Source organism: Plecotus auritus (genome assembly GCF_963455305.1).
Source record: "Plecotus auritus genome assembly, chromosome: 10".
NCBI lineage: Eukaryota > Metazoa > Chordata > Mammalia > Chiroptera > Vespertilionidae > Plecotus > Plecotus auritus.
This window is the reverse complement of record NC_137785.1, coordinates 26211971-26237809: the sequence shown is the minus strand read 5'-3', so window position 1 is coordinate 26237809 and position 25839 is coordinate 26211971. Positions and strand designations below refer to the sequence as shown.

Below are 25839 nucleotides of genomic sequence, written 5' to 3'. Positions count from 1 at the left end.
GCCCTATAATAGCTGTTTCAATAATTTTGGCCATACTTACCACATAAGCACTATCACTATAGGCTGATGGGCTCCATAGCAAAATCTGTTAAGGCATAAATAAGAGCTTGTATTTCTACTGAAATATAAGGGGTTTGAAGGACCTTTGCTCCCCTGCTGCAGTAGATACAGCCTTTCCAGAACTGGATCCAACTGTAAAAATTGTTAATGCCTGAGGTATAACATCTCTTTTAATGTGGCGCTAATACCATTTCCTGTGTTAGAAATAAGGCAAGCCCCCCAAGTCAGGGGTCCTGGTAGAACACAAAACATCAAACATTTTGACTTCTATGCAGAAGGGTGCGCACACATGGTCTGGAAGTGTGCACACCGACCTTCTTTGCCCTTGGTCCTGGGCAACCTGCAGCGATGCACAGCTGCTGACTGCTAGTATGGCAAGGCATTTTCACCATCTTTAATTCTGGACTGTTTCTCCTCTGTTCTTGGGGGCCACTGCTTATTCTGTGGCTGGAACAGTCCTATCAGGTCCTCTCTGGGATCCGTTGTTGTAGGAATCCACATAGTCTTGGAGTTTTCTGGAAATATAAACACATTCTCGATCAAAGGTTAATAAAAAAAATCTTTTCTATAAATTAGACTTGGGATCCTTTTGATTTTTGTCCAAATGATTTTCCTTTGGCTTATTTTGACACCATAAGATTTTTCATGGGTGTCTTGTTATCAGCATTATAAACTTACTGGATATTTCTTTCTTACAGGGTATTATTCTACTATCCCCCTTTTTTTGTTTTATTATTATGAGGCTTTTGTAAAATTTTTTAATGCAGTCTTGATAACTTTTTATTTTTGCACAGAAATATGACTGCTTTGGATTCATAGCATGTTTAGCAATTTTACTATGAGGTGAACTATCAATAAAATTTTAGTTAATACTTCAGGAACAGTTTTTGTCCAGTACAATTAAGTTTTTATGAATATTCACTTATTTCAATTAGCTAATTTAAGTTAGTCTGAAATAAGGTTAATTTATTTGTTAATTTTAACTTTATTTGTCCTAGGTTATGGACAGTAAATGACATTAATTAAACTTCTGCTATTAATCTTTAACTTTACATAAATTTTATCAGGGAGGCAAAAACACAAATTACTTACTTTAGTTTAAGAGGCCAAATATATTAACTTTCAATTACAGTTCTTAAGATGTTTGAAGAAAACTTCTCTTTATTTCCTTCCAAAATAATTTTCAGGCTACAGAGAGTTTTACTTAAAAATTTTTGTCTTTTTTTATACCAATAATAAGTACTGGGTCATACGTCCGAGTAGCCATATCACAAGCACTTTTACATTAAAGTTGACTACTAATTTACTGTCAGATTTAATATTTTAACAACAATATTAGTTTACACTGTAAATATCAGTGAAAGAGATTTAAAATTTTTTTAAATTTCTCCTTTTTATTAAAATTATAATTATATTTTAAAGTATCCTCTAAGGTTTATTTGCATATACAGAGGGATTATGGGAAGCCTTCAGTAACTTTCTTAGAAAACTTATTTAAATTGCTTACAAAGACATTGGCTTATTCAAAGGAATGGGGTTGGCCTTTGTTATTTCAAGATGGCAGCCCCCATGGGAGCAGCAAGCCATGAGGCCAACATGGCAGTTGCCATGTCAGGCAGTAAATGGTGGCTGTCTAAACTGTTCTTAGATTTTACTTGGATTCAATTACTTATAAAAACATTGGCTTTTCACATAATTTATATGAGACCTTGATTATATTTTAAAAAGCTAATTTATAAAGTAAGTAGGTATCTTTAATTAAAAAGCAAAGCAAGCAAATTTAGTAAACTTATAGGTCTGATTCACAAAGCACAAGCGCTGCCCCACCCCCAGCCTATTTAAAATGCAGGCTGCTTGGGGCTTTTGTCTTTCTTGAAATTCTACTGCTGTTGAAAAATTTGCTGTATTTAAGAAATATATTGTTACTTTATTTTGCCCTTCTTGAGGCCAAAACCTTCATAACATTTAATATATGTATATAAGTAAAATATATTGATTAACTTTTATTTGATAAAGCTTTCCATGTGATTTGAAGTATCAATAGTTTTAATTAAAAAATATTTAAGAGAGAACAGACTTTTGAAAACATTTCAGGGCCTGTGAAATGTCTGAAAGTTATTCTCGGTCAAAGTCTTGAAATAAACTTGGAAAGATCAAATGAATATTATTTATATATATGATTTAAAGATTATACACTTAAATTATATTAAAGAATATCAATTACATTTAAACTGGATCACAGAATTAATCCTATTTTTTAATTAGACCAATAAGTAACATTTTGAATTCCTAATTACCAGAGAAAACACAACATTTTATTTTCTCAAAAACAAATTGCTATACTCTAGGCATTTAGTTACCACAATTATATAATTTCTCCCAATTCAATCTGAACCTTAAACTTTCAGAACTTCAAATTTTAGGTTGCAAATTAAATACTTAGCATTTCTCAAATCAATAATACTTTTACATTTTAAGAATACATTTCAAATAAAATACAAGGCATATTCAATTAATAGATTAAATCTATCCTCTAGACTTTATATCAGGCATACTCAGATGAGCATTTCAGTATTATATCATTTCAATACATTTAGATATAAGTTTTTATCATTTGATTTAGTAAACTTTAAAGTTTTTAAATTTCCGGCGGATAGACCTGGCCCAGCCGCTAACTTTTAAAAAAGCCACTTTTTTTCCTTTAGAGATTGCCTTGGGAAGCCAGCCTGTATTTTTTCCGGGTCATATCTGCCATTTTTCTTAAGCTAAAAACAGTCTTGGGTTTTTATTCTGTACATAGCAAAGAGTTAAGCTCAGCTCAAAAACTCTATGTAAAATGTCCAAATATTGGACAGTTGCGGGCATTTGTTTTTAAACTGGCTTTTCCCTTTACATGTGCACAGAAATCCCCGATGCATTTATAAATTTTGTAAAAGTTTTAAGTCACTAGCTGGAAAAAGGCATGGTGAAGATGAAACCTTTTAAAGTGGCTTTCTGGGGGAGTGGCATCCATATTGGATCGCCATGTGTCTCCCTTCCCCCACCTCCTTCTTGCTTTGGGGGGAAATACAGTAATGGTCTGGCGTCTACTATTTTAATTTTTTTAATTTTTATTTATTTATATTTTTTAAGGAAAGAAAAAGATTTTTTAAGATAAAGAATCATTAGCAGTTGCTGAGAAATTCCTTTAATTCTTTCTACTAATACAAGTAGTTTGAGCCTCCAACAAAATGAAATAGGAAGTAGCTTTTGGCCAAGCACCTGCATCCAACCATAAAGGCTGGGCAGCTGCGAGCAAAACCTTTCTTATCCCACTCACAGTGATGCTTGTCCCACTCTGCCTCAAACTCTAGCTCCTGCTCATAATTACGAGATAAATCTTTATCAGGTGGGCTTTTGACTGTGGTAGCAGGAACAGCGAGCAGAGGCGGAGGAGGCGCAGAGGGGGGAGGTGGTATTCTTAGAGATTCGCACCCCTCCATTGTAGGCTGTAAGGCTGTGGCCACATCCCGCTTAGACATTCTTAAACTCTCCTGTGCTGGGTCAAGGCCATCACGAATTAAAGTAGGAATAGGAATCTTCTCTGGACCTTCTGCTGTGTATCGGTCACACAACTGCTTTCTGATCTTTTCCCACGTTTTATCAACAAAACTTAAGAAATCAAGAATCTGACTATGCTTAACAGAGCATCCTTGAGCTTTGAGCATAGTTTTAAATATTTGAGAATTACCCATATTTTACACCCAGTTAATACAATTTGCAACAATCCGCTACTTACCTTATTCTTTAATTTGCAGTGTGCATACTTCTTGGAGCGAGCTCCTCACTTCTTGCCTCTGTACTCAGCGGGACCATGTTAGGCACCAGATGTAACTATTTTCTCTCCTTTTCCACATCCAGCACGGCTAGAGAGCGGGTCCAGTTCCTGAGTAGAGGAGCTGGGGATTGAGAAATAAAAGAAAGAAAGAGACAAGACACAAAATGGAAGGAAAAAGCTGGGACTGGGTGGGACCACCATCCTCTTCTGATGGAGGGACAGGGACCCAAAGTCCATGCAGCGTGTTTATTTTATACCCCCAAATACCAGGAAGTTTCACCAAAAGTTAAGACAAAGGAGATTATTTGCATTCTTGAGTAGGCCCGAGCATTCCTGGTGCTTGACTGGATTTACACATCAAAAACCCACTACCCGACACCTGGGCAAAGGTAAGAGTCAGTGCTGATAACACATCTGCCTTTTTGGTAAATGTATATTCAAGACGCGGCTTTGCCTCTTGCCTTGGGTTCAGCTGACAATAATTAAAGAAATGCCCATGTGCCTTCCCAGGGGGCCCTCTAAAAGTGAGGTCACTCGGACCCTGGAAAGTTTAAGGAACTGCCCCAGAGGGGCTCCAGTTTCTCCTCTGGCCTAACTCCAAAGCCCACACAAAGCCTGGGCAAGTCACTTCCCTGTGGGCCTTATTTCCTGGGCAGAAAATGGAGATAATTCTAGTGCTGACCAATAGGCTGCAAAAATGAAAATAACTCCACGTGTAGGTAAAACAGGAAAAGCCCTTCCGGTGGCCTTCGGGGGCTGTCACTTCTAGAAGCCACCCCTGACCCTCAGCACCCTAACCCGGGCCTCATCCACCAGCACCCAAGTGGGACCTGGAGAGACTGGCCTCTGTGTGCTGCCCAGACATGGGATTCCCTGAGGACATCCCCACCTGGGCTCTGTCTCTCCCTCTCAACTTGGACTTATCTTCCTCTTTTCCTCTTTCTCAGCTCCACTCAGCCTTCCCTCAGGCGTCCCCTCTCCCGGAAGTCTGGCCACCTCTCTCCCTAAGGCTGACCTCCTCTCTTCCAAGGGCCCAGTCTCTTTGCTCCCCAGGACCTGGCCTCCTCTCTCTGCTTGCATATCTTGACATTCTTCTTTCTCCAAATCCTACCCAGGTATGATAGGAAAAACATCATGAATCTCATTTTTTCTGGGTTCCTTTTCCCAACTCCCCATAACCTATACCTTAACAAAGAAAACATTTTCTTGATAAGCAGAGCAATTCACAAATAAACTGTGGACTTGCCTTTTTATCCTAGAATGGTTCCTCCTTCGTGTAATAGACACATCCCCCTTTTCCTTACTGAGCCAACTCTGGACCTGCTCTGGCAAATGGCCTAGGTCCTGGCCAGGTTGACTATCTTTGCTCCCACCCTTCACCAGGCCAGAGCATGACTCAGGATCCAGCCTAACCAACCAGAATTTTCCATCCCTCTAGCCCAGTGTCGGCAAACTCATTAGTCAACAGAGCCAAATATCAACAGTACAACGACTGAAATTTCTTTTGAGAACCGAAAACCAACTTCTGCGCATAGGCCACGGAGTTTCAATCGCACTGTACGTGCGCACCTGCACGCGGTATTTTGTGGAAGAGCCACACTCAAGGGGCCAAAGCGCCGAAGTGGCTCGCGAGCCACAGTTTGCCGACCACTGCTCTAGCCAAAAAGATTGGTTTAGAAATGAGACCTTGCCTAAGCTGAATCAATCTGCATCTTTCCTAAGAATCAATATACTGTTTCCAAGGACTTGTGTCCTTGGAAAAGAGAACAAGCCAGGCAGAAGCTATATGCCTTTTAAGACACTTGAAGGTTAAATAATGTCACTTCCACCATTTCTATTGGTTGATACAGTTACAAAGAACATTCAAGGTCAAAAGAAGCCTAGAGCCACCATCATTCTTATTCAGATGATTGAGGATATACAAAATAAGCCCAGCTGGGTGGCTCAGTGGTTGAGCATTGGCCTATGAACCAGGAGGTCACGGTTCAATTCCCAGTCGGGGCACATACCAGGTTGCAGGCTCGATCCCCATTGTGGGGTGTGCAGGAGGCTGCTGATCAATGATGCTCTCTCATCATTGATGTTTCTAACTCTCTCTCCCTCTCCCTTCCCCTCTGAAATAAATAAAAATATATTTTTTAAAATAAGCCAACACAATGAGGAGAACAGAGCAAAGAGAAAGAGAGACATCATTTGAGCCCCTGGGTCCAGTTGTCTAGACCAGCCTTGGGCAAACTACGGCCCACGGGCCGGATCTGGCTGTTCTATCCGGTTTTCTTGCTCTCCCCTCCGCTCCTTTACTTTGAATTTATATTAGTTCACACAAACACTCCATCCATGCTTTTGTTCTGGCCCTCCGGTCCAGTTTAAGAACCCATTGTGGCCCTCGAGTCAAAAAGTTTGCCCACCCCTGGTCTAGACTCACCTACAGATTTTCCTTTTTAGTTAGTGAACCAATAAATATTATTTTAAATTGAGAGATTTGAGTTAAATTTGTCATTTGCAGCAAAAAAAAGTCCTGAACAACAGACCACAAGCTCTCCAAGATGCCTGGCTGAGCCAGGACTCCAGCGGTTAGCAGCACAAAGCACTAGGTGTTGCTTTGAAATGACATGTTTTCCTCTGCTCCCGGCTAACCAGAATCCCTTGGCCAAAATCCTCAATGTGAATGTCACCCTCTCTAGAAGGCAAGAATTGATGACAGTCAGTGCTTTGTTTAGCTTGCTTTTAAGCAGCCAAAATGTTCACTTGTGCCATGAGTGCAATACAGGGTAGCATCTGGAAGCGCTATAAAAATTATGCCGATCAAGGTGATAGGCAGCTCAAGAGAGAGCAACCCTGAGGCCTGGAACATTCCTCAGGCTGGATATTGGAGGGAGATGCCAGGCCTGGAGGGAGAATACCAGTCATCATAGCTGGTGTCTATTGTGTGCCAAACATTGGTGTTCGCATGCCTTACCCCTTCAAGGTCTTCTCTCCATGTCACAAAGGAGGAAACAGAGACAGAGAGAAGCTATGCAATGTGCTCAAGTCCACAACCAGGAAGTTGTGAAGCCAGACACGTGGCTTTCCAACTGCAGAGCCCAAATTCCTTCATGTTCCCAGTGCAGTGCGTGAGGAAGGAGGGACAGGAGAGTTGTCTGGTGTGGCCAGAGCAAGGAGGGGAGGGACTTGTCACGGGAGCAGGCTCTGGAGAGGTGGGCTTGCTGGTGGTCAGAGAGACAGAGCCTGGCATCCCACAAAGCCATTCTTCAGTGGCGTTGGTGTAAGTGGAGGCCCTGCTGCTCTGAGCACAGTTTCGGTTGCCGGGTTAGTGGCTGCGGAACGGCTCTGCTTGCCAGCCTCTCAGGCTCTTGGCTGGGTAGACAGAAATGAGTCACACCCCGGTCCTGCCTGAGCCCCATTCTTCTGCCTGGGGCATAAGCTGAGCCAATCCTATGTAAGCAATGTGTGGCCGGAGGGTTCAGGATCTGGGAGGGGAAAGGGCAGCACTTGAGATGATCCTCCTGGAAGGGCCTCCTCTCCCTGCGGAGGACCCTGGAAGCTTTGGGTTTCTTTGAGGATCTGGGCCCGGCCCGCTGCACCACGTCAGAGGTCTGGGCTGTGGCTCCAATGAGCACATGACCCTGGGCAAGTGCCCTCCCCCTCTGGCTTTCAGTTGCTCAATGTGTAAAATGGAGCAGATTAATCCCAGCCACATCCACCCTTCCCTGCACCCACTCCACAACCCCTCACCCCTGCTCCCACCCTCCACTGCTTGTTAAACCTCCCTCCCAGATCCTAGAAGGCTGTGATGCTCCCGTCTGTCTTGTAATCTGTTACCCATCTTTTTTTTTTCTATTCTGCAAACTAACTCATCTCTTTCCAATAGCCCCTCTCCTCCAGCTCCAAGACAGTCAGCAAAAGTCAATTTCCATTGTTTTCAACCCCAAAACCCTAGCTGAAAGAGCGACTGGGCTGGGCACCACACACTGCCCATTCTAGCCCACCCTACATAGCTGCCAACCTTCCAAAGGGCACCTGTGTCCTGCCTCAGAGAGCCGCCCAGTCTCCAGAGCCAGGCAGGAGAGGTCCAAGGATGGGGAGGAACTCAACATGGAAAGTACGGCAGAGAAGCAACTTTATAGTCTGGGTGGGAGCTTTCCAGAAGCGGGGTGCGGCCTCAAATGTCAGAGCTGCTGGAGAAGGCGAGGCAGGATGTGATTAATGTCAGCTGTGGGTGTGACAGCCACCAGCCTGAGGTCTCATTGTTACAGCAGCACAAACGCAGCTCCGCCACCCCCTGCCCACCCAGCCCGGCTCTGTGTTGAGTCTCCTCTCTTCCCTTCAAGTATACAAATCCACAGTGCCAGGCACTTAAAAATAGCATCCTACCCAAAATGTAGGCATGAGACGCAACTCCGGAAAAGGAGAAAGCTCTCTTGCCTCGGAGCACGTGTGCTCACGAGTGGTCTGTGCCTGGCGCTGACAAGGGCCGTTCTCCAGTACCTTCTGTCTTGCCTGGGGCGGGGGGCGGGGAAGCCCTCATAGTAAGCACCCAGCCTAAACCTGGATTCACCATTCCAAATGGCAGGTGGCTGGGCATTTGCCTCTGCCCATCCAAGGCTGCTCTGCACGACATCCCCTTCCTCGCCAATGGGAGCCCTGGCATGGGATTGTAGGGAGGAAGGAGAGAGTGGCCAAAGTACTTATCTCCTACCTTCCTCCCTACAAGGTCAGCACAGGCTAGCTGTGACCTTGACCTCTCCACCCAGCCTCCATCCTGCTTTGTCAGTGACTCACCTGATTATTCTTCCTGCCATATGTTTTCTTTTAAAGCATTGTTAATAATAGTGAAAAACTGGTAGGAGCTAAAATGTGCAAAAATAGTGGTCAATTAAGGGACTTAAAGAGAAGGCACCTAAGAATACTACACGTTCTTTTTAAGAAGCATCTTTCATAATGAGATGCCACGTTTCTTTCAATCTGAGACATCATCATTCACTACGTGTATCATGCATTTCATAACTCCCCTTTTCAGGGGAAAGAGAGAGAAGAAACGGCTGGCATGTTTCTTTTGACACTGATCCCGAAACACATGCTAATTTCAGAAACATCCAAGTGTGGGAAAATACGCAATATGGTAAAATGTAAGGATTTGGAGAAAATGTTCTCGATATGTTTTTAAGTTTTAAAAAACTGGGTTAAGAAACATCCTGCCTGGTATTAAGAAGGACTATTGTATATACATATGTGAGCTGTACTCATTCAACCACGAGCCGAGTATGAAATACACACACGTAGAAACACAACTGGAAGGAAACCTAACCAGAGTCTGGCAGTATGGATCTCCAGGGCACGGGGTTATGAGTGCTTTTGGTTTCCTGTGAATTTTTCTGTAGTTTCTAATTTTCTGATTTCATAATCAGATGACTGAAATGACAATCGCTTCCACTCAGGCTCTTTCCATGGGTCAGCACTGACCGGTGCTGGACGCTTTATAACGATGACCCCATTTGGGTCTCACAACCACCCTTGCAGTTTGTGGTACAAATGCTTATTATTGCCATTTTGCAGATTAAAAAACTGAGGCTCAGAAAGACTGAGTAATTTTCCCAAGGTCACACAACTATTAAGTGGCGGAGCCGAGATTCAAACCCTGGTCAATCTGATTCCAGAACAGAGGCCCTTCAAATCATGTTATAGACCCACACTCACCCAGGGCTGCTTTATGTGCAAGGGCATCAGAGGACAATGCCACCTCTTTGTGGCCAGGAAGGAGGTCGAGATGCTGATCACAGAGGGCCCCTCACGTTGCTTCCTAAAGGCTGAGATCTGGAGTTGAGGACCCCGATCTCTTGGGTCCTGTGCCACCACTGTGTTTTGTGACGTAAAATAACCACAATAGGGCTGAGAAAGCTGATACTGCCAGGCCGGTTAACTCAGCCTTTCTCAAAGGCGTTGTGGGCTGAGGCAGGACAAAAAAAAAAAAAATATCCCCACAGCGCCATGCTTTGGCAAGACCTTGCACCCACTTTTTGGTTTCTTCTTGTCCTGCTGAAAGGAGCTGTGCCACTTGCTCAAGAGAGAAACATTCTTAACATCATTTCTTCGCAGCAGAGCGACCAAGGGAGCAGTTGGGAGCCCTCCAAACAGGAGGGGGAGAGTGTGGTCATTTTCTGCGAATCTTTCCTCTAGGAGACCCCAAGAAACCGTTCCAACAAACAAAAAGGCTGCTGGGGAAACTGGTAACCAGGAACCCAGAGAGGCCTGTGCAGCCCCCGGAGGAGGATGGAGTCAACACATGCTGACATGGACTCTGTGTGTTCATGACAACAACCCAAGGTGGGGCAGGACTGTCCCGTGGTCTAGGAACCCTGAGGCTCAGAGAGATGAAGTGACAATCTCACACCGGAACATAGACTGAGCTCAGAATGATGCTTTCCCAATACTTTTCAATATAGAAAGACTCCTTTAAGAATATGGGGAAAGGGCGCTGGGTGGTGTTGCTCAGTAGTTAGAGTTTGGGCCATGCACGAAAGGCTCCCAGGTTTGATTCCAGTCAAGGGCATGTACCTGGGTTGCAGGTTTCATCCCCAGCCAGGTTGGGGTGAGTGCAGGAGGCAACCAATCAATATCTCTTTTTCACATCAATGTTCCTCTTTCTCTCTCTCTTGCTCTTGCTCTTGCTCTCCCCGCCTCCTTTCTTCCTGCCTTCCACTCTCTCTAAAAAGCAATGGGGGGAAAATAACCCCCGGTGAGCACTGAAGAAAGAAAAAAAAAATATGGTGCCGAAACCGGTTTGGCTCAGTGGATAGAGCGTCGGCCTGCGGACTGAAGGGTCCCGGGTTCGATTCCGGTCAAGGGCATGTACCTTGGTTGCGGGCACATCCCCAGTGGGGGGTGTGCAGGAGGCAGCTGATCGATGTTTCTCTCTCATCGATGTTTCTAGCTCTCTATCCCTCTCCCTTTCTCTCTGTAAAATATCAATAAAATATATTTTAAAAAAAAATATGGTGAAATATACAAATCCTGGTTAAAAAAAAAAATGGGCATAGGCATTTACATGCAAATGTTGTGCATAAACTCAGTCAAGCTCTCCTTGAAGCCTTTGATAAGAATCCCCATCAACTGTCCAAACACATTCACCTTCACCCTCCATCTCTGCAGCCAGGTACAGTTTCCAGGTGAAGGGGAAGGAGGGAAGTTGGTCTCCACTTCCTACCCTAGCCTTGAGGAGAGAATGACTCAGAACTGTTTCTTCTTAGTAGATGAATTGTACACTTATGACCAGAAACCTATGTGTGGCTGGGGAGCCAGAGCTGTCCCCACAACATTCTGGCTGTTAGAACCTCTTTCCCTTCCACCCAATCCTCACTCTGTTGAGAAGTAGAGATGATATGGAGAGGGGAAGGGACTCCTCTGTCCAATTGTAAAAAATTAAAACTCTACCAAACACCTTTGCTATAGAATAGCTTCTCTGCACCAACAAAAAATGTCTAGAACTTTGATTTGCTTATAGTCATCTCCCTAGGTAGTTCTTGATTACATAAAACAAAGCTAAAATGTTTTATAAATCGTTTAACTTGGTGTTTTTGTTTTGACAGCTAGTAGACATTCATTATTTAGGGCAGCAGTCTCCAAGGGTTGTTTTTTTTTTGGTGTGTGTGTGTGTGTGTGTGTGTGTTTTTATCATGAATCCCACCAGACAAAAACTTTCCAGCACCTACCCACAATGTATGTGTATTTTATTTTACTTTTTATTTTTTTATCCTTAACCAATGATATATTTATTGATTTTAGAGAAAGAGAGAGAGAAACATGGATCAGTTGCTTCCTGTATGCACCCCAACCAGGGATTGAACCCGCAACATTTTTGGTGTATGGGAAGACACTCCAACCAACTGAGCCACCCAGCCAGGGCTATATGTGCATTTTAAAATTTATGAATTGTACACATGCATTACTCTTCTCATATTTTATGCACAATAAAAGCCCATATCAAAATAAAAATTTTAGAGTGCTGAGTAAAAGATTAAATAATGTTTTTTTAATCTCTTACTAATTGTGACAGCTTCCATCATTACTGATACCTCAAGGCAGAAAGAAGCCTTTGGGGTGAGGATTTTTGTGAATGTTCATTGGTTGTTGAATACATGTTTCCAATAGACTTCTTGATCATTTGGAATTCGGAGCTGTGTTCCTTTGATGTCTGATTGGATGACTGTTTTTGTTTTCACCTTGGAATAGATCCGATAAAGAGTCTGTTCCACAAATACGATAGTTGTCTCTGCAATTTTCTTACTCTTTGCTTGTGCTTGATTTATTAGGATAGAATCTCCTTTAGTCCACAGTTTCTTTGCAGGAATCCTGTTAAGGCACATGTCTAATTTAGTTAGGACTCGATGAGATAGGTATATAACCCTCAAATCCATTTTCCTAAGCCAGTACTTCACAACCCTATGTACAATATCCTAAGAGCTAACAAACTGGCCAATGGGACTTTGTTATGAAAGTCTCCCTCTTCCCACAGGAGGTATGTTGGGAGATAGGTGAGGAGTGACCACATGCAGCATGACCAAGCCCAAGGGGCCATAGCTACTCCCCCTCAGTGTTACCACAGGTTCCTTTTTGCCTTTCAGTCCTACAACATATGGTCAACCAATGCCCTGTAGTGTAGTCCTCCCTTATCCATAGAGGATATGTTCCAAGACACCCAATGGATGCCTGAAATTGCAGATACTCTGAATCCTATATGTACTATGTTTTTTCCTGCACATTATATACCTTTTCACTAAAAGGAAGCATTTTATGGCTTCTCTCTGGCATATCTGAATTACTACCATCACTTTTGCACTTTGGGGCATTAAGGAAAATGAGGATTACCTGAACACAAGCACTGTAGCACCACAGTAGTCATTCTGATCATCGAGATGGCTACAAAGTGACTATAAGGCAGGGAGTGTCTACAACATGGCAGCGCTGGACAAAGTAATGAGTTATGTCCTAGGCTGGATGGCACAAGATTTCATCACGCTACTCAAAATGGCGCACAATTTAATTATTTATTTCTGGAATTTTCCATTTAATATTTTTGGCCTGAGTTGACTGTGGGCCACTGAAACTGCAAAAAGCAGAACCTCAGAAAAGGGTGATTACTGCATTAACTACTGTCTGCCAGACTAGCCAGTGGTCTATCCACCTGTCTGGGCTCTCAAGGACACAGAGAGCCAGTGTCAATCCAGAGCCAGTATTAGTAAAGCCAAATCTCTCTCTTAGTCTTCAGAAATAATCTAGAATCCCTTCCTGGTCCTCCGCAGATTGTCCCACTCCTCAGGAGTATGATCGCTGACTGGAGCGTCAAGCATATGGGACATTTGATGCACACTTCATCCCTTCCACCACAGGTTTGCTTTATAATCACTGCAGGAGGCTGAATACTAGCCCTGAAGCTGCACATGTCCTAATCCCAGGACCCGTGAATATGTCACCTTATATGGGAAAGGGGCTTTGCACCTATGATTAAGTCAAGGGTTTTGAGATGAGAGATTGTCTGGAGGGCCCAATGTCATCACAGGGTTCTTAATAAGAGGGAGGTAAAAAGGTCAGCAGAGAAGGAGGGGAAAGGATGATGGAGCAGAGGTTGGAGAGATGTGCTCTGAAGACAAAGGAAGGGGCCACTAGCCAAGGAATGCAAGCTTTCAGAGGCAAGGAAATGGATTCTCCTCTGGAGCCTCTCAAATGAATGCAGCCCTGCTGACACCTTAATTTCTTAACTTGAAAGATTCCTTTTGGACTTCAAACTTCCAGAACTATAAGATATTAAGTTTGTATTGTCTTAAGCTACTAAATTTGGGGTAATTGTTAGAGCAGCCATAGGAAGCTAATATACCCACCCATACAGAAACATAAATCCATTCAATGTTTCTTTTCTAGTTTCCCTGGACAAAGCAAGGAAGCTCACAAGACTTTGAATCATGCATTCACAGGAAAATTGAAGCTCTTGTTTCAGAGTATGCCAAGATATCCTGTGGCTATTAGGAGATCAATTCACTCTATTTGAATCTGCCTTGGCCCTATTCCAAGTGCTGTAAGAAGTTGGCACCAGAGTTTATAAACTCAGCAGTTTCACTCGGGAGCCTTGACTGCTCATCCCAATGTTATTGGCCCAAGCCCAACCATATGACGTTCATGGCCACTGCTCTTGGGGGCCCAGCCACACATCAGACATCGGTGTTCATGGTCAGCAGCCTGTAAGACACCACCTGTTACACAGATAAGAAAATCAAAGCTCAGAAAAAATAAGTGGCATACCCAAGGCCACACAGCCAGGAACTATACACTGAGTGGCCAGATTATTATGATCTCTGAATGCATAATAATCTGGCCACTCAGTGTGTGTGTGTGTGTGTGTGTGTGTGTGTGTGTGTGTGTGTGTGTATGTGTGTGTATATATATTAGAGGCCTGGTGCATGAATTCATGCATGGGTGGGGTCTGGCCAGCCTGGCCAGGGGGAGGGGACATAGGTGGTTGACCATTTGCATATTAGTCTTTTATTATATAGGATATACACTGAGTGGCCAGATTATTATGCGTTCAGAGATCATACTAATCTGGCCACTCAGTGTAGAATCCAGGTTTCCAAAGCTCTGGGTTTTCCCAGCTCTTGCTTGCTTCCAATGTCACTGACCATGAATGACCCAGACAGAATGAAGAGGGTGCCACACAATCAACTGGAGATGGGGGTATGACACGGCCTGTGTTGGTGCTAGTGACATGCAGTGCTGTGTGAGTTCCAAATGAATGATGAGGATGAGGTTGCTGCTGGTTGGCCTAATCCACAGTTATCCATGGCAATGGGTTAGTACTGGGTCCAGAGACGTTCCTTCCCTCATCCTAGTGTGGCGGCTCACTCTCAGAGAACTAGCCACGGGGCAGATGAGAAGGAAAAAAGTGTACCAGGAGGCTGCGAGTCTGCTCCTACATGTGGAGGTGATTAACCTGGCCAACTTGGCCTTCATACAATGTTGGAATGAGCCTGTGTGATTATCTGAGGCTATATTATACCTGCCTCACTGTAAAATTAATGATTACAGAGCACCTACATGATGACCAAAAGTTGATTCTAATGGAGTATGCTGGCCACAATGATCATGATACTTAAAAGGTAACAAAACCTATAATGATGTAATTTAAGCCGTTCCTCATCCCATCTTGCTACCTCATGTAAAGCAGCAGGGTGGTCTAATGGAGAGACATTTGGGGTCAGACAAATCTGGGCTGGAAGCCTGGCACAACAGCATACCAGATGTGACTTCCTGCAAGTTACATAACCTCTCAGAGCCTCAGTGTCCTCATTTGGAAACAGAACCCTAAATTTATTATGGTTTCCACACTCTGCACAGCCATGGGCTTCAGAAGAGGCTGGCTCCAGCCCCAGAAGGCATATCCAAGGACCATTATGATGACTCTATTCATCTGTGGTTAGTTTGGGCATGTGACACAATCTGGTCAATGAGCTGAGGGGGTTCAGGGAAAGATTTTGTTTTGGTTTGGTTTTTGGTTTTGCCCTTAAAATCGATACAGAAAGAGAGATACTATTTCTTCTTTTGTTGCCTGGAACAGTGCAGCCACTTGTGAACATGAGAAGAGCCAGACTAAGGTCAAGGTTGATACACAAAGGAGGAAAGAAGGTACAGACAGAAAGCTTGGGTCCTCAACAGTGTCCTTAGGCCAATGCATTAAGTATCTCTGGGGCCTTAATACCTGAGGACTTCCTGACAATGAACTTCCTTTTTATATAATCCCCTTTGGGTTAGATTTTCTGGTACACAGAGCCAAAAACATCCTGCCTGATGCAAGGCTGTGTAAAGGATTAACTATACAAAGCACCTGTTGTCATGCCACACAGTGGCTTTCTTTGCTGTTCAAGGTGATAATATGAGAAACAGAAATAGCAAATCATCATGATTCTAAGGGCTTTCTTCTCCTCAGTTAGAGATATAAACTCCCTGAGGGAGATAACGTCTTGGACCTCTTTGCCATACCCCAGTGCCTGCTTAATAAGTGCTCTGCTACTCACCCAGGGGTAAACAATGAGTTTTGCCAATTATATCAGGTAATCATGGCCATAGTAACAGGTGAGAAAACATCACAAAGCAGCAATCATTAATGTTGGTCAAAGGGTACAAACTTTCAACTATAAGATGAACAAATTCTGGGGATCTAATTCCAGTATGGTGACTAGAGTTAGCAATACTGTATTGTAGACCTGACATGTGCTAAAGGAATATAAAAAAGGGTAACTGTGAGATAATGAGAGTGTTAATTAGCTTGACTGTGATAATCACTTCACAATGTACCCACATATCAAATCCTCAGGTTATATGCCTTAAGTATATATACTTTTGTCAATTATATGTTAATAAACTGGTGTGTGGGGGGGAACAAAAATAAATAAATGAAATACTGACATATGCTACAACATGGATGAACCTTGAAAACATTATACTAAGTTAAAGAAGTCAGTGACAAAAGACCACACACTGTATGATTCAATTTATATGCAATGTCCAGAATAGGCAAATCCATAGAGATGAAAATAGGTAAGTGTTGCCTAGGGCTGGGGTTGTTGGGGAGAAATGGGGAATGATGGTGATGGGAATAGGGCTTCTTTTTTGGATGAAAATGTTCTAAAATTCACTAAACACTATTGAATTGTATATTTTAAATGGGTAAACTATGTGATATGTGAATTATATCTCAATAAAGCTGTTGTAAAAATGTGTATTTTAAAAAATGACAATTAGTTTTCTTTTTTGTATTAGTGCAGTTTTGTTTTTGTTTTATTGTTAATTTTTCTGAGACAAGTTGTGATCTTTCAATATGCAGATTCAAGAGGGTTTTTTCTCTTTTTTATTTTTCAAAAAAATGTTTTTATTGATTTTTATTTACTTTACTTTTCTTTTTTTAATTGATTTTTAGAGTGAGAGGAAGGGAGAGGGGTAGAGAAAGAAACATCATTAATTGGCTGCCTCCTGCACATCCCACACTGAAAATTGAGCCCACAACCTGGGCATGTGCCCTGATCCAGAATCGAACCCACCACCTATTGGTTCCTGGGTCAATGCTTAATCATTGAGCCATGCCGGCTGGGCCTCTTTTTTATTTTTCAATTAGTCAACATACAATATTATATTAGTTTCAGGAATACAATATAGTGATTAGACATTTATGTAACTTAAACTGTGACCACTCTGATAAGTCCAGTACCCACCTGTCACCATCCATAATTATTACAATACTAGAGGCCCAATGCATGAAATTCGTACAAGAGCTGCCGGCACCGGCTTCCCTCTGGCACCCAGGACCCATGCTTCCCTCTGGCCACCAGCAGGCACCCAGGACCTGGGCTTCCCTCGCAGCCCCGGCTTCGGCTGGAAGGACATCCGGTCTAATTAGCATATTACAATTTTATTATTATAGATTGTTGACTGTGTTTCCCATGCTGTATTTACATCCTTGTGACTATTTTGACCACCAATTTATACTTCTTAATCCCCTCACCTCTTTCACCTGCCCACAACCCTCCTCCCCTGTATCGATGAGTCTGTCTGTTTTGTTTGTTCATTTATTTCACTTAGCATAGTAGCCTCTGGGTCCATCCATGTTGTCCCAACTGGTTAGATTTCACTCTTTTTTTTATGGCTGAGTAATATTCTATTTTATACCTATGTCTTTTTCCAAGCATCTACTGATGGGCACTTAGGTTGCTTCCATATCTTGGCTATTGTAAATAATACTGCACTGAACATAGGGGTGCATACATCTTTTTGAATTAGAGTTTTGGGTTTCTTTGGATAAATACCCAGAAGTAGATTTGCTAGGTCATAAGTTAGTTCCATTTCTAATTTTTTGAGAAAACTCCATACTCTTTTGCATAGTGGCTGCACCAATCTGCATTCCCAGCAACAGTGCGCCAGGGCTTCCTTTTCTCCACATCCTCGCCAGCACTTGTTGTTTGTTAATTTATTGATGATAGCCATTCTCACAGGTGTGAGGTGATATCTGGTTGTGGTTGTTTTTTTTGTTTGTTTTTTTAAAATATATTTTATTGATATTTCACAGAGAGAGGAAGGGAGAGGGATAGAGAGCTAGAAACATCGATGAGAGAGAAACATCGATCAGCTGCCTCCTGCACACCTCCCACTGGGGATGTGCCCGCAACCAAGGTACAAGCCCTTGACCGGAATCGAACCCGGGACCCTTCAGTCCGCAGGCCGGCGCTCTATCCACTGAGCCAAACCGGTTTCGGCTTGTTTTGTTTTTAATCCTCACCAGAGGATATGTTTTTATTGATTTTTTCAGAGAGAGAGGAAGGGAGAGATAGATAGAAACATCTATGTGATAGAGAAACATCGATCAGTTGCCTCCTGTATGCACTCTGACTGGGGATCAAAACCACAACCTAGGTATGTGTCCTGACTGGGAATCGAACCTGCAACCTTTTGGTGTACAGGACAACACTCCAACCAACTTAACCCCCCGTCCAGGGCTCGTTGTGCATTTATCTGATGATAGTGACAGTGAGCATCTTTTCATCTGACTATTGGCCATGTATATATCCTCTTTGAAGAAATGTCTGTTCAGGTCCTCTGACCATTTTTTAATTGGTTTGTCTTGGTGTTAAATTATATGAGTTTTTGTACAAACATTAGTTCTCAAACATTTGCAGGTAGGTTGAGGGTCAGCTGGTCAACAGGGCAGCTCTAGACTCACCCATCTGAGGGTCTGATGGAGGCTGGCTGATCCAGGCTGGGCTCAACTGGGATGGCTCTTCTTCACTTGTCTCTCATGCTCATCTCAGGACCAGTAGGCTAGTCTGGGCATGCTTCTCAAAGGGCGATGGCAGAGATGCAAGTGAGGAAGCCCAATCACCAAGCTTTTGGTCAGGTCCTGGCCACTTTCCTCATCTCCTTTGCCGCATGGGTGGCCACAGACACAATGTTGGCCAATGAGATTTAAGTAGAAATCTATGGCAGGGTATTTGCTTTATGTCTTATAAGAAATATCTATAGGTCATATAAGAAACAGCTACAGGTTTCATCCCTTCCTCCCTTTTTCTTGTATTGAATACAGTATGTGATGCCTAGAGCTGTAGCAATATGGCAGCCATATTGCTACCATGAGGAAAGTCCAAAAGAACCAAGGATGCTGTCCCTGATATCACTGAGCTTCACTAATGGAGCAGCATGGGCACTGCTCATCTTTGGATTTCTTGTCATGTGAGAAAAATAAGCCCCTATATGTTTAATGCCATTGTTTAGTGCAGCCAAAGATATTTCTCACTAAAATCCCATCGCAACTAAACAGAATAATCTACTGTCAAATGACAAAGCTAAAACAATTTAGTAATAAGTTTTATGTCATTGATTCAAAGAAAAACCACCCATGAGTTGGGGGCAAACAGTGCCTCACCAGCAGTGGAAACTTCTTCCCACTGGCTTTTGAGAAAGAGCGAGTTTTATAGAATGTTAGACGAGGGAACGTGGAAACAGGGCACAATTGGCCAGGAAGTCGAGGATTTGTTGAGAAGGCCAGCAGGTTCTACTTTATAAGCTAAGCTAGTGAAAGCTGAGTTGGGGGACTGTGATTGGTATATACAGTAGTAGGTTTCCTTGACATCTGTGTCCATAAGTGCAGGTTGACTTAGGTTTAGATTTGTGACATGCCCATGCCACGGAGGTGGACAGCCTCCAGTTTGTAGGTCCCAATACATGAATTCATCTTATCACTAGTATATATGCTAAGTGGAATACAGGGGTGATGAGAAAGTCATACACTGTGTTTCAGTCCAACTTTCATTCATTCAACAAATCTATATTGATCACCTTACACATCCTGTCGCCATGAGCAAACCTGGTCTGTGCCCTCTGAGAGCTGCTACCGTAGTTAGCAGGCCACATGGATAAAGTCATGTCTAATGATAGAAGCATGCATGGATTGACAGTGAATAGAATGTGCTATTGCAAAATGTTATCATATTTGTAATACAGAAAACTTAGGTCAAACATAGAGATGATAAAAGAACCTGAAGATGTGTGAATCATCCATTTTCTGCACCAGAAATCAGCTCCCAATGCAGACTGACAAGTGGATTGACTGGGTGGTCCCTGACAGCCCTTTACCTCTGTAAACTTCAGTTCCTTCATCTGCTGATTAAGAAATTAACTCATCTGACTGCTAAATTCTCTTCCAGCTCAAGACTTTCCTATTCTGGGGTTAATGTTATGTTACAAGGAAATATTAACAAGATTTTGAAAAAAATTCTACTTTCCAAGCATTTGGGTAGAACTATAATTATACATAACACATAATGACTGATAGGAAAGATTTCCCACTAACCGGAGAAACTGACACAATACCATAATCTTTACAGAAGAAAATGTTTGTTTGGGAGGTGCACTGCAAAAACTTTGCTGAAGAAGCAACCATCAGCAAACATTTGATAAGTGCCTACTGTGTATAAGGCACCCATATAAAGCTAAAAACCCAAAGTGACAAAAGAAGTACCAAACCTGGTCCCTTCTTTCAAGGAGCTTAGAATTTAGTTAAGTCAGCCCTGGCTGGTATGGCTCAGTTGATTGGAGCGCTGTCCTGTGCACCAAAGGGTGGTGGGTCCAATTCTGGGTCAGGGCACATACCCAAGTTGTTGGTTCAATCCCCATTGGGGTGCGTACAGGAGGCAACCAATAGGTGCCTCTCTCTCTCTCTCTCTCTCTCTCTCTCTCTCTCTCACCCTCTCTCCCCCTTCTCTCTTCCTCTCTCTCTAAAATCAATAAACATGCCCTTGGGTGAGGATTAAAATAAAAATAATTTAGTTAAGTCATTGGTATATGTGTATCAACAGGACAGACCTTCCACTGGGACATGCATCACGGCCTTAGAGTGTTGTACAGCCAGGTATGGTTCTGATCGTTCCGTACAGATGTCCTCGTGGAATGCTATTCCTGCATAAAAGAAAGTAAGTCTCAGTGCCAAGAATCAGATATATGAAAGAATCACGTGTGACACATGAATCAGTGATTTAAAAAATTGTCAGCCACAGAAACCACACTTCAAACAAAATTATAAGCCCAATACATATAAAAGCCCACAAACATACATACTGGTATGTATATGTTAAAGCTGCTGTGGTTAACACGTGAGGGCAAAGGCCTCTATGTGGTCAGGAAACCCCCAATGTGACAGGGTCGCATAGTGGAGGGGACACGGGTCTGTCCTTGCTGGCTTTCTACACAGGACAAGTGGCCTCTCTGAGGCTCCATCTCATCCTCTGTAAAAGAACTGAGTGAGATGCCACTGCTAAGTACCCAGTCTTCAGTAGGTCTCGACAGGTGTTGTTAGCGCTTGACATCAGGGTCACCTGCACTGTGTTGAAGAAACTCGCTCTACAGTGACCCTTCTCATCCCTCAGTTGCAATCCCGACCCAGCCTCAATCTTCAGCCATTCTAGAGGGAGCAGGATTTTGGATCAGGAAATCTTTGTTCTAGTGGTCCAAGCTCTGCAGTGTCTGCTCTCCTCCCTCCCCCCTGCCCCCAGGCCTGACCACCTTTTTTGCCAGGTGAAGATAATGATCCATTGATTTCAAAGCATGCCACCAGGGTTAAATGAGACATGAAAGTGCTTTGTCCCTTGGCATTTCTGCCCTTCCTGCTGTCAGTGCCAAAACCCTTAGCTCAGACTTGGCAGGAGGCATGGTGAGCTGCCAGCCTCAAGGCCTAGCTCTGTCACTTACTAGCTGTCTGTTCTTTGGCAAGGGATTTACTGCTCTATGCCCCATGCACAGAACCCACTTGATAAATGGCAGCAACCGTGATGACCTATTGCCATTATTGTTCTCTGATTCAGGAATGGCTTGAGCTGAGCTGGGGGTCAGGTGGGGAAGATGGTGTCTATGATATATACATAAGCACACACACTAAGGAAAGGGGTACCCATTTGGTATCAAGAGCTTGTCCAAAGTCCAGGCAAGATGAGACAGTTCAGACCCTGACCCTGACTGTTTTTAGTACTGAGCTTTTTGTAGGACCCCTACCTACTCTCCTGCCATCTTGTAAAGTAGATAGCTTGGGGGCACTGAGGGAAGGGGTGAGAGTCGGAATTAGAATCTGTTTATTCTTCCCTCCAGAGCTCCCACCTTCACCCTCTCTGGTCCACCAGAGGGAAGAGGGGTCTGAAAAGGCTCCTATGGGCAGAGCATGATATCAGCTAGGAAAGCGTTCAGCAGCAGGTAGAGAAAACCCACTAATTTGAACAAACATGAGTTTATTTTTCTCATGCCACAGTTTGGCTGAGCAGCTGAATGATGCCAGGCAGAGTCTGGGCGAGTTTCCGTGCTTGCCACTGCAAGGTAATAAGACGGCAGCCACGGACCCCTAATGCTGGGGCCATGCCGTGTTCAAAGAGGCTCTGATGTGGAGGGAGCAGGTGTGCCTGACACATTTCCCTTTTTAGAGAAGCAGACATTTTCAGACACCCCTGGGCAGACTTACTTTGGTCTTATTGACCAGAACTGGATTGCACGGTCACTCCTGAATGCAAGGGACATGGGCATGTAAAAATTTTGTTTTCCAACCTTTGTAGTCTGAGACAGTAAGAGAACAGTTGGGAATGGCTTTTGGGTAGTTCATCAGCAGTGTTGCACATTCCAGGCCCTTGCCTCGAAGACTGGATCGGTGTTCTAGGTCTGCCCTATCAAAGCACCACAAACGGGGGATTAGAACAACAAAGATTTCTCACAGCTCTAGTGGCCAGAAGTCTGAAGTCAAGGTGCTGGCAGGCTGCCTCTCTGAAGGCTCTAAGGGAGGATCCTTCCTGCCTTTCCAGCTTCTGGTGGTCCCAGGTGTCACTTGGTTTGTGGCTGCATCCCTCCAGTCTCTGTCTCCGTCCTCATAAGGCCTCCTTCCTACGTCTCTTTTTAGGACACCAAGTCCTATTGGATTAGGCCCACCATAATGACATTACCTCAACCTGATTTTATCTGCAGAGACCCTGTTTCCAAATAAGGCCACATTCACAGGAAGCAGGAGTTAGGACTTCAAAACAGATTTTTGGGGGCACAACTCAACCCACAACAGAGACATGGAAGGTAAAGAGCCATGTCTGTCCATGATCTTCCTCCATGATCAAACACCACACCCCCAGACTCCCACCCATTCTTGTGGCCTTGGATCACCCTTGCCTGAGTGGGGGCTTTCCCATTCCCCTCCTTCTTCACACCCCCTCCTCGACACAAGAGTCCCAAATCATGCAAGTGACAAAATGGTTTTCAAACCCTACACTGACCTGCTCAGCACCAAACCCTCCTCCCACCTGAAACCTGGCCTGCGCCGTCCACGTGCTCCCTCGATGCTCAGGGTTCCATGGGTTATCTTTCCAGGCAGAGGCTCAGCTCCTCACTGGGCCAGCACGGCGGTGGTTAGCCATCCCCTGGTGATGCTTATATGCAGCCAAAGCTGCAAGTCCCTTCTCTAGTCCTCAGCTTTGTGATGGTATGAGGACACTGCTCAGGATCCCTGCTCTAGGTCACGCTGCTTAACAACATGATATCAGGGAGGGGTGTGCAATAAATGTTACACCTGAGGATCATAAGCCCAACTTCTAACATTTATTGAGTACCTGCCACAAGCCAGTTTTTCACACCAATCATCTTCGACATTATGAGGTAGAGCTACTGGGAGGTGGACAGTAACTTACTAGGTGTACCCAGGTCTGTGATGTATAAAAGCCGCTGTTTGCTTCTTTTTGGGGGGTGAGGGAATGCAATTTTCTGGGACATTACCCCAAAGGGGGAATTGTGTTAAAAGACTTTACCAAGATTACTTCTAGCCCTAGGAACTTATAAGAGCCGGGATAAAACGTGGTTAGATACACCTGGCTCCCTGGTCTTTATCACTAGTTAACCAGAAGAAGAGGGCATGTGTGTCTGATTCCCATCAACCTCTGAAGCCACTGAGAACACCCCGCACTGATTGATTTTAATATCTTATGTCTTGCACAGGGAACGGAAGTTCCTATAAACTGAATGGATGAATATATGGATGGAGTTGCAACACAAGAAAGAAATTGCCTAATGCCAAATCTCCATTTCTCCCCCAGTGTCTCCACCCCTAAAAATTCACCAAGAGCAGAGGTGTGTTACTTTCTCTGCTGCACAACAAGTTAGCACAAAACTATTGGCTTAAAACAACCCCCATGTATCATCTGACAATCTACAGGCCAGAAATCTAAACAGGCTTAACTGAGTTCTCTGCTCAGGTCTCACAGGTGAAAACAACAGTGTCGCCCAGCTGGACTCTAGTCTCTCGGAGAATCTGCCTTTAGGCTCATTCAGGTTGTGGCAGAATCTACTTTTTTGAGGCTGTAGGTTTAAGGTTCATGCTGGCTATAGGCCGGGGCCACTCTCTGCTCCCACATTCCTTCTCACATGGCCCCATCTGTCTTCAAAGTAGCAACGTCATGTCACGTCCTTCTGACCCTTCCAGCATCTCTGAGTTCCCTTCTGCCACTAGCCAGGGAAGGCACCATCTTCCGCCTTCCTGGTAGGAAATGGGCCCTTTTTTGGCACAGAGGAATTCAAGGAACTCACACCTTACAGTCACAGAAAATACATAACAGAGTCTGGCTTCCAACGGGAAACCCAAATATTCATACTGAACAAGCCTATCTTCTGCAAGGCTGTGGGATAGGCCATCTATTAGTTCAGACTTAGAAGAGCTGACCATTGGATTTCCTCTTCCTTTTTTGTGGACATCTTAAGGTGACAAGCTATCAATGCTTTTCAAAACCAATTTGCAGAATGAAGTTTCAGTTTCCCAACACAGCAGATTCTTCATCATTAAGCAGAGATGATTCTGGCAGCAACAGAAGATATCTACAAAGGGTCCCCAAACTCTCAGAGTGCAGGCCACAGGGGCTCCAGACAATTCTGCTTTCCCCTCACTCTACTGGGTCCATAGTGTCCCCCTGGAACCTATGAACGTGACCTTACTTGGAAACGGGATCTTTGCAGATGTAATGAAGATTAAATGAAGGCAAACTGAATTAGCGTGGGCTCTAAATCTAATGACTGATGTCCTTATGCGAAGAGGAAGTTTTGGGTACAGACACATACAAAAAAAGGCCACGTGATGATGAAGGCACAGGTGGGAGTGATGAAGCTACGAAGCCATCACCACGAGCTGGGAAAGAGGCTTGGGGCAGATTCTCCATGAGAGCTCTGAGACACCTTGATTTCAAATGTCTAGCCTCCAGAACTGAAAAAAAATAAATTTCTGTTGTTTTAAGCCACCAAATTTGCAGTACTTTGTTACAGCAGCCCTAGGAAACTAATACACCTACTAAATTTAATCTATGGTTGGCCACAGAGCTCAATACTCCCTATTTTATTCTACCATCTAGTTTCACTCATTTACTCTTTGCCTGGCTCTTTAAAGCATTTTAATTTGCAACCTCTGATTTAATTAATACATTTAATAAAATGGTTTCAAAAGCAAATACTTCATACCTACATAAGAGTAAACTTCAAATGGATCAGGGGTCTAAATATGAAAAAATGAACCCATATACATAATACAAGAAAACATGGGTTAATGTATTTATAATCTGGGTATAAGAAAAGGTTTCTAACCACAACCCAATCCAGATGCAATAAAAAAAAAGACATCAATACATTTAACTTTATATAAAAATAAAAACTTTTTCAAGGTTAAAAAAAACCAAACACCAAAAATGAAGTCAAAGGCAATGACAAACTGGGAGAGAATATTTTAAAATAAATCACAGATAAAGGGCTAATATCCCTAATATCTAAAGAACTCTAAAAAATTGACAGAAACTAAAAATAAAATAAAATAAAATAAAAAAAGAGAGCTCTTACCCTTGCGACAGCATGGATGGACCTGGAGACTATTATGCTAA

The 25839-nt window shown here is 43.4% G+C and overlaps 1 long non-coding RNA gene across 1 annotated transcript in view; it reads right to left on the bottom strand.

The window, feature by feature from the left end:
• Window positions 1–217: 217 nt before the first annotated feature.
• LOC308236403 overlaps window positions 218–25839 on the bottom strand; it is a 32087-nt gene continuing 6465 nt past the window's right edge. Inside the window, exons 2-4 of the long non-coding RNA XR_013959279.1 lie at window positions 20774–20866; window positions 3839–3998; window positions 218–575 (exon numbers count right to left, since the gene is read on the bottom strand). This is a non-coding gene — a long non-coding RNA (uncharacterized lncRNA). The remainder of the gene's footprint in view (window positions 576–3838; window positions 3999–20773; window positions 20867–25839) is intronic.